The sequence below is a fragment of the Cotesia glomerata genome, linkage group LG5 (genome assembly GCF_020080835.1).
Source record: "Cotesia glomerata isolate CgM1 linkage group LG5, MPM_Cglom_v2.3, whole genome shotgun sequence".
Classification (NCBI taxonomy): Eukaryota; Metazoa; Arthropoda; class Insecta; order Hymenoptera; family Braconidae; genus Cotesia; species Cotesia glomerata.
The window spans coordinates 3,197,938-3,212,559 of NC_058162.1; the positions used below are offsets into that span (position 1 = coordinate 3,197,938).

At 28.4% G+C, this 14,622-nt stretch overlaps 1 protein-coding gene and 1 long non-coding RNA gene across 3 annotated transcripts in view; one reads left to right on the forward strand and one right to left on the reverse strand.

Annotated features, from left to right (window-relative positions):
* The window catches only part of LOC123265956 (A disintegrin and metalloproteinase with thrombospondin motifs 9), a 158,203-nt gene that overhangs the window by 98,422 nt on the left and 45,159 nt on the right, over positions 1 to 14,622 (reverse strand). The gene's annotated exons all lie outside the window — the stretch shown is intronic.
* On the forward strand, positions 397 to 7,817 carry LOC123265967. The gene is made up of 3 exons (XR_006509706.1): positions 397 to 408; positions 659 to 661; positions 7,403 to 7,817. It is a non-coding gene; the product is annotated as an uncharacterized LOC123265967 (long non-coding RNA).

The following is a 14,622-nucleotide window of genomic DNA, read 5'->3' on the forward strand; positions in this document are numbered from 1 at the left end:
TGAGTACCCACATCAATTTTTCATATATGTCATATATATGTACATATAAAACATATATCAAAAATGCATGTGGGTACTCAAATGAAAGCTCTTGATGAGTGTAACATCGAGATGAGCTTAGATCTTTAAAAACATCAATAGTTAAGAAAGTACAATGCAATTTAACATAATTAAGAAATTACCTTATATCTTGTAAACTATTGACATTTTTAAAGATATAAGCTCATCCCGATGTTACACTCATCGAGACCTTTCATTTGAGTACCCACATCAATTTTTCATATATTTTATATATTTATAAATTTCACAAATACCATATATATAAAATATATAAAAAATGCCATGTGGGTACTTAAATGAAAGATCTCAATGAGTGTAGCATCGAAATGAGTTTTTATCTTAAAAAATGTCAATAATTAAGAAATGACCTTGTACCTTGTGAATTATTGACATTTTTAAAGATATAAGCTCATCTCGATATTGTACTCATCAAAACCTTTCATTTAAGTACTCACATCAATTTTTCATATATTTCATATATTATATATATATGTATATATGATAAATATATCAAAATGCATGTGGGTACTCAAATGAAAGCTCTTGATGAATGGAACATCGGGATGAGCTTATATCTTTAAAATCGTCAATAGTTAAGAAAGTACAGTGTAATTTAACATAATTAAGAAACGATCTTGTATATTGTGAACTATTGATATTTTTAAAGATATAAGCTCATCCCGATGTTACACTCATCGAAACCTTTCATTTGAGTACCCACATCAATTTTTCATATATTTGATATATTTATATATATGTATATATGAAAAAGATATCAAAATGCATGTGGGTACTCAAATGAAAGATCTTGATGAGTGTAACATCAGGAAGAGCTTATATCTTTGAAAATGTCAATAGTTAAGAAAGTACAGTGCAATTTAACAAAAGTCATTATTTAAATTTCTGGAAAAAGGGACCCAAAGCTACAAATTTTGTATGAAACCATTTTTTTTAACTCTATTAGTTACCGAAAAAATTATTCAAGATTCATAACAATCAAATTAAAAAATAAATAAAGGTGGTGTAATAAATATTTTCCAAAGTATTTTTGTGTTAATGATTTAAATTTATTTGAAACAGCAAAATAATCAGACTATAGATAAAATAGTCTACATTGGAAAGTATCCAATAAAATAAATTGAAAATGAAAGATTTATTTTGAATGAAAGGAGCAATCAGTTGTTGTCAGACTAGCGTAAAATAATAATCTATTAACTTGATAATCTATTTACTACTGAAACTAGCGTAACCCAAACAATTGTCTACTATTTAAATTAACTATTTTGTACTCAATATGTTTACTATCAACAGAAATGATGATGATCATGAAGATTATTATTATGACTTTTGATACGCATTTAGTTCAAACTAATTTTATTATTACACTTAAATGCATTACTGTTTCATTCGCCCATAACCCGGTAATCAAAATCAAGGCTGAAATACACTAAACAGTTTATTTCTATTTTTAAATAATTCGATTTATTTACTTCTTTGACATTTATTGCTAAATCATGGAAATAATCCAGTTTTTATTTATTAATACCTTCTTTATTGTCGATTTTAACCACTAAAATTATTTACTGTCGGACACCGAATTATTATTTTTTTTACAGAAATAAGAAGTAGTGAAATCATAAAATATTGCTTCTAAATAAGACATTATAATTAAAAGACTACCGCGTCATAGCACGAACAATATATTTCATATATTTTAAACCTGAATATTTATGATTGACATTTTTTAGATTTATTACCAACTTTGGGATAAAATTACTGTAATTTTTTTAGGATATTAATCGATCAATTTTTTTTTTAAAAGAGCAGACTTCTAGCTTAAACTTTTGTCTGAAATTTATTTTTCTAGTCTCAACAATTTCGGAAATTAAAATTAGTCAAAATTTAATTTGATTATTAACATTGAAGCTCAGTTTTAAATTTTTGAACCTACTTGAAAATGTCATACACGGAAAAAAAAATTCTTGACTGGAGAACAGAATTCTTGGCTCAAGAAAATTTTCGGGTGCCTGAAGGAAGACCAAAGTTGTGTTGGCCGGAGTAGAAATTTTTCTTGAAATTCTATTCTTGGTAGAAGTAATTTTTTCTTAATTCAAATTATCATAAATACTTGATACAAGAAATTTTTATATTTGATCAAGATTTTTAGATACTTTAGGGAAGCAGCGCCACTTACCTCAGCTGAGAAAAAAATTTTCTCACCTTGAGAAAATTTTTCTCTTGAATATTTGATACCCATTTTATATTATTTTAGCGTGCAATTATACATATTGAATGAAAAAAAATGATGAAATATTATTTGATCTTGCCATTTGACATGTTAATCAATAAAAATATTAATGAAAATTTACTTCTTTCTTTATATTTAATTTTTTGGAGCGAGAGAAATTTTCTCAAGACAAGAAAATTAACTTCTATCAAGAACTAAATTTTTTGGAGCAAGAGGCTGAATTTTCTCAAAACAACAAGACTTTCTTGACTCAAATAAATTTTCTTGGATCAAGATACGTATTTCTAAAGCAAGAGAATTAATTTTGTTGGAATAAGTGAAATTTTTTGCGTCAAAAAAAAATTTTTTTGCTCAAGAAAATAATTAAGAAGAAAAATATTTTCTTGGCTCAAGTGAACCTTTTTTCTGTGTATTTTTTTTTTATAATCAAAATCAAGTAGCCGGTCAAATTTTTCCTAAAAGAAGAAACTTTTGACTGCAACTTTTGTCTGAAACTTTTTTTTTCTCTCTCTAATGATTACCCAGATATTAATTATATAAAAAAAGCATGCTAATATCCATTTATACATGAACGAAATAAAACTATCAGAATTAAAAACAAAAACATTTAAATTAACATAAAAAATTAAATTATGACCAATAAAAAAGTACTAAATAACAAATATCTGGGCTTAATTATAAATTTGTAGATAATAGAGCCCTGTCTTGGGAATAAAAATGCCTCGGAGAAAGAAAGTAAATAAATAAAAGCGACAAGTGCGGCTAACTTTTAGTGAAGAACCCTTTTATAATTGATTTCACGAGCCTCAAGTCAGCAGGAGCCTGTCCTGTTGATATTCTCTTCATCTAACATTCGCTATAATGAAATTATTCATTTATACTTATAGTATTATTTTTAAATAGCTATCATCAAAATCTGCCGAGAGAACACCAATGATGAAACTTATTATATTCACATAAATTATATTTTTATATTTTTTAATTTAAATATCAAGAAAAAGCATTTGACGCTGAATTAGCTCAAAAATCGATATAAAATAAATTTCTCTTATCACTCGAAATTCAATTCTGATTATTAATTATACACGTTTTACATATGTATAATACTGAAAACAGAAAACACAAGACATGAGACTATTAATTGGTGAAATTAATTTTAATTATGCAAATAATTTATTTCGCATAAATAATGTAACTATGTTCTCAATGCAGACAAATATCATTTTAAGTAACACCCCGGGGAGAATTGTCATAATTAATTGAGCTTATAAATTAATGTCATCGCAAAACTTGTTCTCATCCATATATTAATTTTCTCATATTAAATTAATTTATTAATTATCAAGAATTATTATCATTATTATCAAAAATTAATTTGTTATTTGCAATTTACAGTAAGATATTTTTAAAATCATTGAACACTTTGCACGACTTACTAATTTAATTACACAGTCTGGGGTTCGATTCCCAACGAAGTCACACTTAATTTTTTTTTTTTTTATTTTTAATTATAACAAGAGTTAATTATAAATAAAATATCTTTGGAAAAAAATCTCAATAAGGCTAAAAATTTTACTGCGATTGTGTAACGAGTATTGACTTCATGACCCTAAAAACTACCAAGGCGAATAGATTGAGTAATAATTAAGTGTTAACGATAAGTCTCTGCTATTTTTCAGTTATCATAAATGAGTAAATTTTATGTATTTCGATGTACCAATAATTATCCTTTTTTAATTGTGAACTGTCATATTATCGCACCTATGTCTTAATAATCGGTAGTTAAAAACGAAAAAAACAAGTCAATTAAATTTTTGGGTTTATTTCCTAATAATGAGAGGAAAAAAACTTAAAAAATTACGCCATTTTTAGTAGAACAATGAAGTTTTTTTTTTACTTGACATAATTTTAAAATTCACTTATTTTTAATATAAAATATAATATTGTTATCGATATTAAGGAAGTAATCACACTATAAAAATCACACAACAAATCACACTATAAAAATATACACGGAAAGAAAATTGAAGGAATTTTTACTATTTTACTATTGTAATTTTTACTAAATAAAATAGTAACGGTGGACTATACTTCTCATTTAGTAATTTTTACGATCTACTATTGTAAATTTTATTCAACAAATAAGACTAGCAAGAGTCTTAAAAAGTCGAATACTATAGAGCAAATTATACAATATGTGTTTGTGAACTTTACAAGTCAACTATTGTAAAAATTCAAAGTTGGATTTTTTAAAAGAAATATTAGGGAGGGAGAGAGATAGAAGGTTGGACTAATTGGTACCTATACAGTAATCGAAAAAAGAAATCGACATTTTCGTGCTATCTGGGAATCGAACCCAGAACTCTGTGTTGGCAGACAGAGACTCTCCCTCTACGCTATCCGAGGTAGACTAAGACCCATATTCTTTAACATTTACATAAGCTCGGAGTCTAGCCCTGTGCACGGCCATCACTCACACTAATTGAGAAACATTACAATTCAACTATTGTAAAATTTGCTATAGTTCTATTGAAAAGATACAGAGGCAGCACTGGAAATTTTCATCTCTTACTTTTTACAATAGTAATATCGTATTTTTTCATGAATAAATAGCATTTTTTCTTCTAAAATATTTGACAATTAATAGTAATAAAAGTATAGTCCAGCTTTACAATAGTTGTATCGTAAATTTTTCCAGAAATTTTTTCCCGTGTATATTTTGATGATCCTGAGAGGTCTAAGGCTCTAGGATCTAATAAATTTATTTATCTATCTATCTATATATATAAAAATAAATCCCTATTTCCCTTGGACATGCCATCACGCGTTAACGGCTGGACTGATTTCACTAATTCTTTTTTTGATTAGTTTGTTATTGTCAGGAGAAAGTTCTTATGAAAGAAAAAATTAAGAAAATTGCGCGGAAAATTAGAAAATTTAAGAATACTCAACTACCGTATAAAATCTATATCTATATTTAGAAAAATGAATTTGTACGTTTGAAAACATTTGAAAAAAAAATCGTAAATATTAAAAAATAGAAAAATTAAAAATTAAAGCGCAGCCAACATGTAATCGGGAGGTTCTGGGTTTAAATCCCAGTGCGAGCTATCTAAATTTTCTCACATCTTTATATATATATATATATTTCTTCTGTGCGTGTGTTTGTCACTGAACTCCTCCTAAACGGCCGGACCGATCTTAATGGAATTTTTTGTGTGTCTTCCGGTGTATTCCAGAATGGTTTAGATTCAAAGTTCAGTCCACGGGAAAATGTTTATTTAATTTTTTATTTATAAATTGTTGTTGACCTTGAGTACCCACATGTACTTTTCATATATTTTATAAATATCATATATATAAGATACATGAAAAAATTCATATAGGTACTCAAATAAAATCATAATGGGCTTATATTTACGAAAATGTTAATTATTAAGGAATGCCCATTGCATATTGCTAACTAATGATGTTTTCAACTATACAAGCTCGTTCCTAAAATTTATAAATTTAAGACGTGCGTACAGGAGAACGTCTGTCGGGTCCGCTAGTCTATCTATAAATTTTGCTAATTGAAACTTGAAATGTGCCTAATTATAAGATAAATTACAAACGATATTTTCAAATATCAAAAATAAATTTAAAATAGATAAAACTATAAAAAATAAACTTGCAATAGATAAATTTTCGCTGATTTTATGTATATTTTAAATGTGATTGAAATACATAAAAAATATTATAAAATTTCAAATAAACTTTTATATTTATTCATATGTAATTATTTTAAATAAAATGTATATTTCAATTATAGTTAAAATGTACAAAAAAATTGGCCAAAATTTAACTATTAAAAGAATACTTTCTATATATATTTTATGTATCATTAAATTATTTTTCAATAAGATTAATTCGTGGTATAAATTATTTTTATAGAGTCTTGAGAAATAAAACAAGAATAAAAAAATGGTTAAAATTAGAACATATTTTTATTTGATAAATTTTCAACATACATTCTTGGTTAACAATGCTTAAAAATTTTTAAATTGAATTAAAGACTTGAGAATAAGTAAGAAAAGTAACTGTAGAAATTGAAGGTATGGATAAGCAAACTAGTAACAAATATCGATGAATATTAAATGAAATTAATCACATAAAGCTTTAATATAACCGCTAGCATGATAAGGTTGTTTTTTATAAATCAAACAGAATTTTGAATCCTCGTCTTCAAGAATAGCGCATGAACTGGCCTCAACATCTAAATCGCGTGGACAATCAGTTTCTTTAAATTTCGCTACAATTATATATTCGACTGTCGAACCTTCCCAATGGTACATAGCGCTAATGATGTTCTCAATAACAAATTTATGGGTGACATTATTTAAAATTTCGTATTCTAGAATGCCATCTTCGGCTGCAGTTATAACATCAGGAGACTTGTCGTTTAATGAAACCCATTCTTCCTCACTATCATCACTGGCAAAAACTTCTGATACTTGTATAACACAGTATAGTGCAACTAGCATTAAAGTTATCAACTTGTAGTAAAACATTTTTAAATTAACGTACGTTTTCTAAAGAAGACAGTCGAAACGAGAATGATATAGTGATTACCGCAATATTTTGCTAATATAACGCGTACACGTCGGCCCCTTCTTAACGACCATCATAAAAAACCAATGATTTTAAAAATAATCACAATAATGGAAAAAAGATAATACTCAATGATCATCCACACAAGTGTTGACTGTAAAAGAATGGAATTAACTGTACCGTATGCATCAAATATTTAGTTATTGTAATATATTTGTCGTTACAAGTGTTGTAATGAAATTTAATTAAAATAGTTCGTATAATGTTTAGCTGATGAATATATTACAGTTTATTTCAATAATTTAACGTTTTAAATTTATTTTAACAATACTAATTTTTAGACTTTCGTTTATTCGCATGATTACGGGAACAAAATTTCAAAATCCGGTATTGCACGACTCATGATGCGAAGCATCAGAGAGTGCTTTACGATTGAAAAATTTTTTCCGCCTCATTTCGGCAACTATTTTTATTATTATAGTCTTGTTAGTTCACGGAATCAAGATATTTTTCTTTATTCACGGCCGAAAGCACGTACTTGCTACTTCTGTTGGGAATCAGAAAGACCGACATTTATGCTTTGGTAGGGGCGCGCATGCGCGCTGCTCTAGTGCGCTGGAAGAAACTAGTTGTGCACTGAATTGATGTACGAGGCAGCGAAAAAAAAGTATTCACCAGAGCTGACGCGGTTTATTGTGCACTCAGGCCTAAACTTAAAATTGCTTTTGTGGGTTCTTATGTCGTTGTGTGTTGAAATTTATAATCTAAAAAATTATATCGAGTGAAAAATAATAAAAATTTTAAAAAATGAATGCGTTATCATCATCAAAAGGAAATTTTAAGGAATTTCGATACGGAAGCTAATCTAATTATAAGAACAGATACGTTACCTAAAAAGTCTGCAGATAAATATTTACACTGAAAGAAAGGTTCACTTGAACCAAGAAAATATTTTTCTTCCTAATTATTTTCTTGACACAAGAAATTTCACTTATTCCAACAAAATTAATTCCCTTGCTTCAAGAAATACGTGTCTTGATCCAAGACAATTTATTTAAATCAAGAAAATTTTCTTGTTTTAAGAAAATTTCTCTCTTGTTCCAAAAAATTAAGTTCTTGACAGAAGTAAATTTTCTTGTCTTGAGAAAATTTTTCTTTTGCTCCAAAAAATTAAATATCTTAATAATAAATTTTCATTAATATTTTTATTGACGAACATGTCAAATGGGAAGATCAAATAATATTGAATCATTTTTTTTCATTCATTATTAATAATTTTTATAATTCTTATAGTTCATGTACTGGTAATAGTTGTGATGAAAAAGAAAATATGCAATAATTAATTAAAAATAGTTGACAAATTACTCGAAATAATTAAAATTCTGATAAAATTAATGATTTTAATGTATTTGAGTAATCAAAAATTAATAAAAATAAGACTATTCAATTGAATTAATTTAATTTTAAAAAGTTACTATTATTTTTGTCTATTTAGATGAAGTCGATGCCCGCCCCCGACCAGCCGCACTCGCTTCGCTCGTGCCGCAAATGTCGGGCGGGCATCGACAACATACTAAGAACATTTAACTGTAACGTTAATTGATTTGTAAGTCAGCGTACTTTCAGCCGAAAATAAAGAAAAATAGTATACACCACACGGGCAGAAAGTTTGAGAGCCCTGAACTGCGCGCCATGATGCCCTCGGCTTCGCCTCGGGCATCATGGCGCACAGTGCAGGAATCTCAAACTTTCTGCCCTTGTAGTGTAATATACTATTGCATACTATTGTCAAGATAATTTAATGGATATTAATTTGACACTTTTCAAAAATTGATTTAGTGGAATAGAAACGGAAAAAAACATCAAAATAGGTCAAAAAATTTTCCTATCCGTCATGTATGAAACTCTGAAAACACATTGACTTGCAAAAAAATGCATTAATTGAAGTAAATTGTCTTGTCTTGAGAAAATTTCTCTCTTGCTCCAAAAAATTAAATATAAAGATAGAAGTAAATTTTCATTAATATTTTTATTGATTAACATGTCAAATGGCAAGACCAAATAATATTTCATCATTTTTTTTCATTCAATATGTATAATTGCACGCTAAAATAATATAAAATGGGTATTAAATATTCAAGAGAAAAATTTTCTCAAGGTGAGCAAATTCTTTTCTCAGCTGAAGTAGGTGGCGCTGCTTCCCTAAAGTATCTAAAAATCTTGATCAAATATAAAAATTTCTTGTATCAAGTATTTATGATAATTTAAATGAAGAAAAAATGACTTCCACCAAGAATAGATTTTCAAGAAAAATTTTTACTCCGGCCAACACAACTTTGGTCTTCCTTCAGGCACCCGAAAATTTTCTTGAGCCAAGAATTTTGTTCTCCAGTCAATAAATTTTTCTTTCTGTGTATTCATGAAATAAAAATAAAGAAAAAAATTCTGTACGTTTTTTTGAGGTAACTTTTAAATTCCAAAAAAGCTCTGAAACAGTTCTCAGAACTTTTGAATGTTTAATTTGAACTCAAAAATAGCGAGAAATTTCAATAATGGCTTGCAGGGTCAACCATGTTCCAAATTTTTTTATATTAATTATTCCTCAACATTTTGAGGTTTTAAATATATTAATTGAAGACCAAACCCGTATTTCTATATATGTGGATTTGTCCTTTTGGTCACCATAAGGAAAAGAAAATACAAGTAAATAATTTTTTGATACCTTGAATTGTGGATTCATATTTTGAACATAGATTCATTTATTTTGACGAAATTCTAGATACAATAAAAACCTTATCTATTTATGAAAAGAAAAACAATTTACCAAGTGTATGATACTGCAATAAAAATGTTGAATATTTAAATCTATTCAGCAATTTTTGACTTCTCGGAATTCCAAGACGAGATAATTCAATAATAAATGAACTTTTGCGAACCGAAACCACCCCAAAAATTGCCCTCTATGTTGTTATCAAATAATGGATTCGCCAAATTTTCATCTTTTGGGAAAAAATCCAGAACTGGTGTTGGCTTTAGAAACAGTTTTGACTTTGGCATGGGTAAAGGTGCTGCATTACCTTGGCAATTCAAAGTACCAAAATTGCTTCCTTCATTGTTGTCGACGCCGCGAAAATGACAAGAGGAATAAATCCCATTTTTGAGAATCTTGCAGGTAGCAGAATAATTTCCCTTAAGGCAATCGCTTTCTTCAAATCTCGCTTCAACAGAGAACTCCTTGGTTTCAGGGTTGATTTCTACTGAAGAAATATTCGTTATTATCATTTGGTTGGATCCGGCGTACAGTTGAGAAGTGTATTGATCTAATGCCAAAGAACCATAATGAATCGCTTCTTTAGAGTCAGTTTCTAATCGTTCCCATTTTGAGATTGGTCCAGCGAAAATAGTGTTAATCTGAAGAATAGCAACCAAAAGAACCAGCTTTGACGTCAAATTTATTAAAAACATTGTTTCACTTATCAGAAATATGTGTTGTAATTTAGTTGAAAGATTACTTGTAACTTGACAATCTTCACGTATGTCGCTGGTTATAAATACTTTGGAATTTTTGAAAAACGGGGATAGAAGTAAAAAAAGAAACGGATGTGGTAGTGGTAATAATAATAACAATAATATTAATTATTATTTTTAACGTTGGTAAAGCGTATATCCCACAAAACAAAGTCGTTAACAATTTATTTATCTTTAAAATAATTAATTAGGTTGTTAAAACATTTCTGGAATATTCTAGCACAATTTTATAATGATTTAAGTTTTTTCCATTGTTTAAAAAAAATTCAACTTAAATTTTAGTTATAAAGTGGGGAGGTGTAACGATTGTAACCAATAAATCGTGAGGAGGTCTACATGACAAAGTCCAAAATTATTTAAAAATTCAAAACGGCTTTTTTTTGTCGAACTACATAATGTAAAAATGTATCAAGACATTAATTACAGTTTTTTTTTCAAGCATTCAGACAAAAGAAATAATCTGGTAATCACTGTAATTCGATAATTTACTAATGGAGTTTATATCGAAGTTATTGTGACGTCAACTACAGCAATTAAAAATTATCTGTAAAAATAATTTCTGGAATAACCTGGGAAAAAATATTTTTTTTTTAAGTTAAATAAATGTTTTACAAAACTTAAATAAAAATTTGAGCTAGTAACAATTGATGGTGTGGCTTTTGAAACTGCGCCAAGGTATTTCGAGAAGTTCGAAATTGCAGTGAATTATCCTTGCGGATTTCACCAGCTTGCACTTATTAGAGTCATGTCCTTTTGGACAATCAGTTTCTCCGATTTCTGCGTGAATTCTGTACATAATCACTCCGATGAATTGAAATTCTGCACTGTCGATATTCGAAATTTTTAGCGCCTGAGTGCCTTCGTAATAGTTTTTAGAGTATTCTTCCAAATTTTTTTGAGTTAGTTCCTTTATAACCGTCGAGTTGACGTCGAAATCTTCCCATCCTTTCACGATTGTTACATGTAGAATCGCGATAACGATCACTAATTTTGAAAACATTTCCAATTAAATGTAAAGAAGCTTTTATTTGAGTAATTTTTTTTTTAGTCAACCGCGGACTTTATACCTGCGGAAAAAAAACTTTAAAGCGGAGGCGATAAAATCATAAATAAACTTAATTGCTATCAGAAATAGAAAATATAATAAAAAATGTTTTGATAATGAAGATTTGAAGAAAAACCAGTAGTTTTATAGGTAAAGAATAAATATTACTGTAATTAATGGGAATTAGAGCTATGTAAAATGCTACTCAATCCCATCTTACATAGATTTTATTACGGGAGCTGGCATCAAATACACCTGTCAATAAAGATACTAATTTATAATCTATTATATTACTACTTTCTTTTGAGAAAAGATCTTAATTTAATTAAATAAATTTAAATTTATAAATATATTATAAATTAACTCTGATTTTAAGAATAAAAAAAAAAACAGAAAAATGAAATAATAATCGTAAAATGCAGAGAAAAAAAAATTAAGAAAAAAATCTGTTTGTGTATTTTTTCAAATAATTATTTGTTTAATAATGAATTTATTTATTTGAGAATATTTATCAGAATAAAAAATATGTCTCGTTTCTTTTGGTAATTTAACTATTAAACAAGTCTCATTTCATTAAAATAAATATTTATTTTCTATAATTGACTTAGTTTCAACCTAAAATTATTAACACATAACAAGACAGATGAAAATTAAACTAGCCGACATTTGAAACTTTTTATAATTTATTTTATTGATAAATAATTTTTAAAAAATTATAATAAAAATTTTCACATGTAGAAAATTTTAAAAATTATACGTGGAATTTTTTAAAAATAGTTTTTTAGTTCTAATTTTTAATTAATAAAAAAATCAAAAATTGTTGAGTGTTGGTTAACTTAATTTTCATACAAGACAGATACATTCATAAAAATCACAAGTATTAAGGTTAGGCTTATAAACATAAGTTATAGAGTGAGTGCGACTACCGACTTTCAGACTTTCTGCCCCCTCGAGTCTCGTTGTCAGTGCATGAATACATTATTTCGGCTCCCCGTCGTATAGCGCATGCGCGACTCGACCACGGCATCAAAGTGGGTCTTTTTGCCGTGAAATCGCAGCGGGAACCCCGTACTTTCGACCGGCGTAGTAAGAAATAGTATATTACACCCCTTGGGAAGGAAAATAAGAAAAGCCTCAGATCACATGTAATTGTTGGCCGAGGCGAAGCCGAGGTCAACAAACATGTGATCTGAGGTTTTCTTTTTTACTTCCCAAGGGCTGTATAATATTTTTTTGCCCTCCGGGCGGAAAGTGGCAACTTTCGTCCCGCTGCGCTAAACTAAGTTGCCGCTTTCCGCCTTCGTCGAGCAAAAAAATAGTATACACTCCACGGGAAGTAAATAAGAAAGCCTCAGATCACATGTTTGTCAACCTCGGCTTCGCCTCGGCCGACAATTACATGTAATCTGAGACATTTCTTACTTTACTTCCCTAGGTGTGTAATATACTATTTGTCCGAGGAAGGAGGAAAGCGGCAACTTTGTTTAGCACAGTGAGACCAAAGTTGCCACTTTCCGCCCAGAGGGCAAAAAAATAAATTTTAGTATATTATTTAGTATATTGTTTAGTATTATATGCACTTCCCCACGCCGTTATTCCATAGTTGATAATGCTTTCTATAAGGGCATGATATATTATTTTTAACGTTTTCTTATTCATAAACCTACTTATCCTATGGAACAAAAAAATGATGTATTTTAATTTTTTTAATAGCTTTTTAATCTGATAGTCCCATTTCATACGACTATCGATAATTAAACCTAGATATTTATAATATTGCACTCGTAGGAACTTCAACCAAAGGTTATGAAAGAGGACTTATCAATTTACAATTAGATAATTAATTATTTCACTTAGTAAGAAAACGTAGATGTTATGTTGATTAAAAGCAAACGAGCCCTTATTATATATGTCTATTATACTTAGATGATGTATTCCAGAAAGATTTAATTCCCCGGGAGGGTCCAATGACCTACACAGAACTTGTACCAGAGACAGAGACCGGACCTCCATGGAGTTGGGCATTTAACGACGTTTTTGCGTCCATACGAGCAGGCTGCCTCCGTCTAAATATCAACGACCCCAAGTACAAGATTCACCAGCAGCTCAGTCGCCCTTTTTTCTCCGTCTCTTCCTTTTCTTCCAGCTTTTTTGCTTCCTTTTCTTTTTTGTTTTACTTCACTTTCTTCGAGTAGTTTTCGTCTTTGACCTTTTTTCCCTCAACCACTTGAATCATTCTCACGCACACGTTCAATACGCACGTGCCTAACCCGAGATACTTACAACTTACAACCAGTTATTTTAAGTGATTTAATATATGTATTTTGTATTTTACTTTATTTAAATAATAATAATAATAATAATAATAATAATAATAATCATAATAAATTCCCGGATTTATTGTTGGTGTTAGTTTAGGGCATGAGCTACCGCCCAATGATCCGACTTGAAGATTCAATTTTTACAACACTCTTTTATAAAAATATTGTTGCAGTTTGTTTTTAAATTTTTCAAAGATTTCAAGCTTAAAAATTTCTGATTATTAATAGTGAGAAAATTTTCCATTGAAAAACAATTCTATTTTTTTTATTAATAATATTATTGATTTTAACTGTTTTTTAAAAATATTGATCATTTCTACTGACAATGAAGTGATAAAAGTTATTTTTAATTAACTCTGTTATGTAAGAAAAATTAATTTAGGGAAATTAATTGATTTTACATTTAAATTATTTATTGTGTTTAAGTATTCCGTCCTAGCGTGTTAGGCTAATAGACCGGGAACTTCCGAGTTGCTATTTATTGAGAATGATAGGTTTGTTGAATAAATTGGACGTTGAATAATTTTAATATATATATTGTTTAAATCAAAAATTAATATCATTAGTTAAATTACAATAATTACAATTATTACACAGTGATTCAAAATTAACTTTTTTTTCATATAACGATTTTACGATATTATTAAATTCACAAATATTAGTTATTTAAAATGTACCTGATAAAAATGATGAACTTTGTTGATTTGACTTACTCTTTAGATTTGATTCACTTCATAATTATACTTTTAATTTTACAATCTTTTATTCGTTATTCGGTAAATTTAACACGTGGTCTATTCAGACTTATTAAAACTTTAGGTGATGTTAAC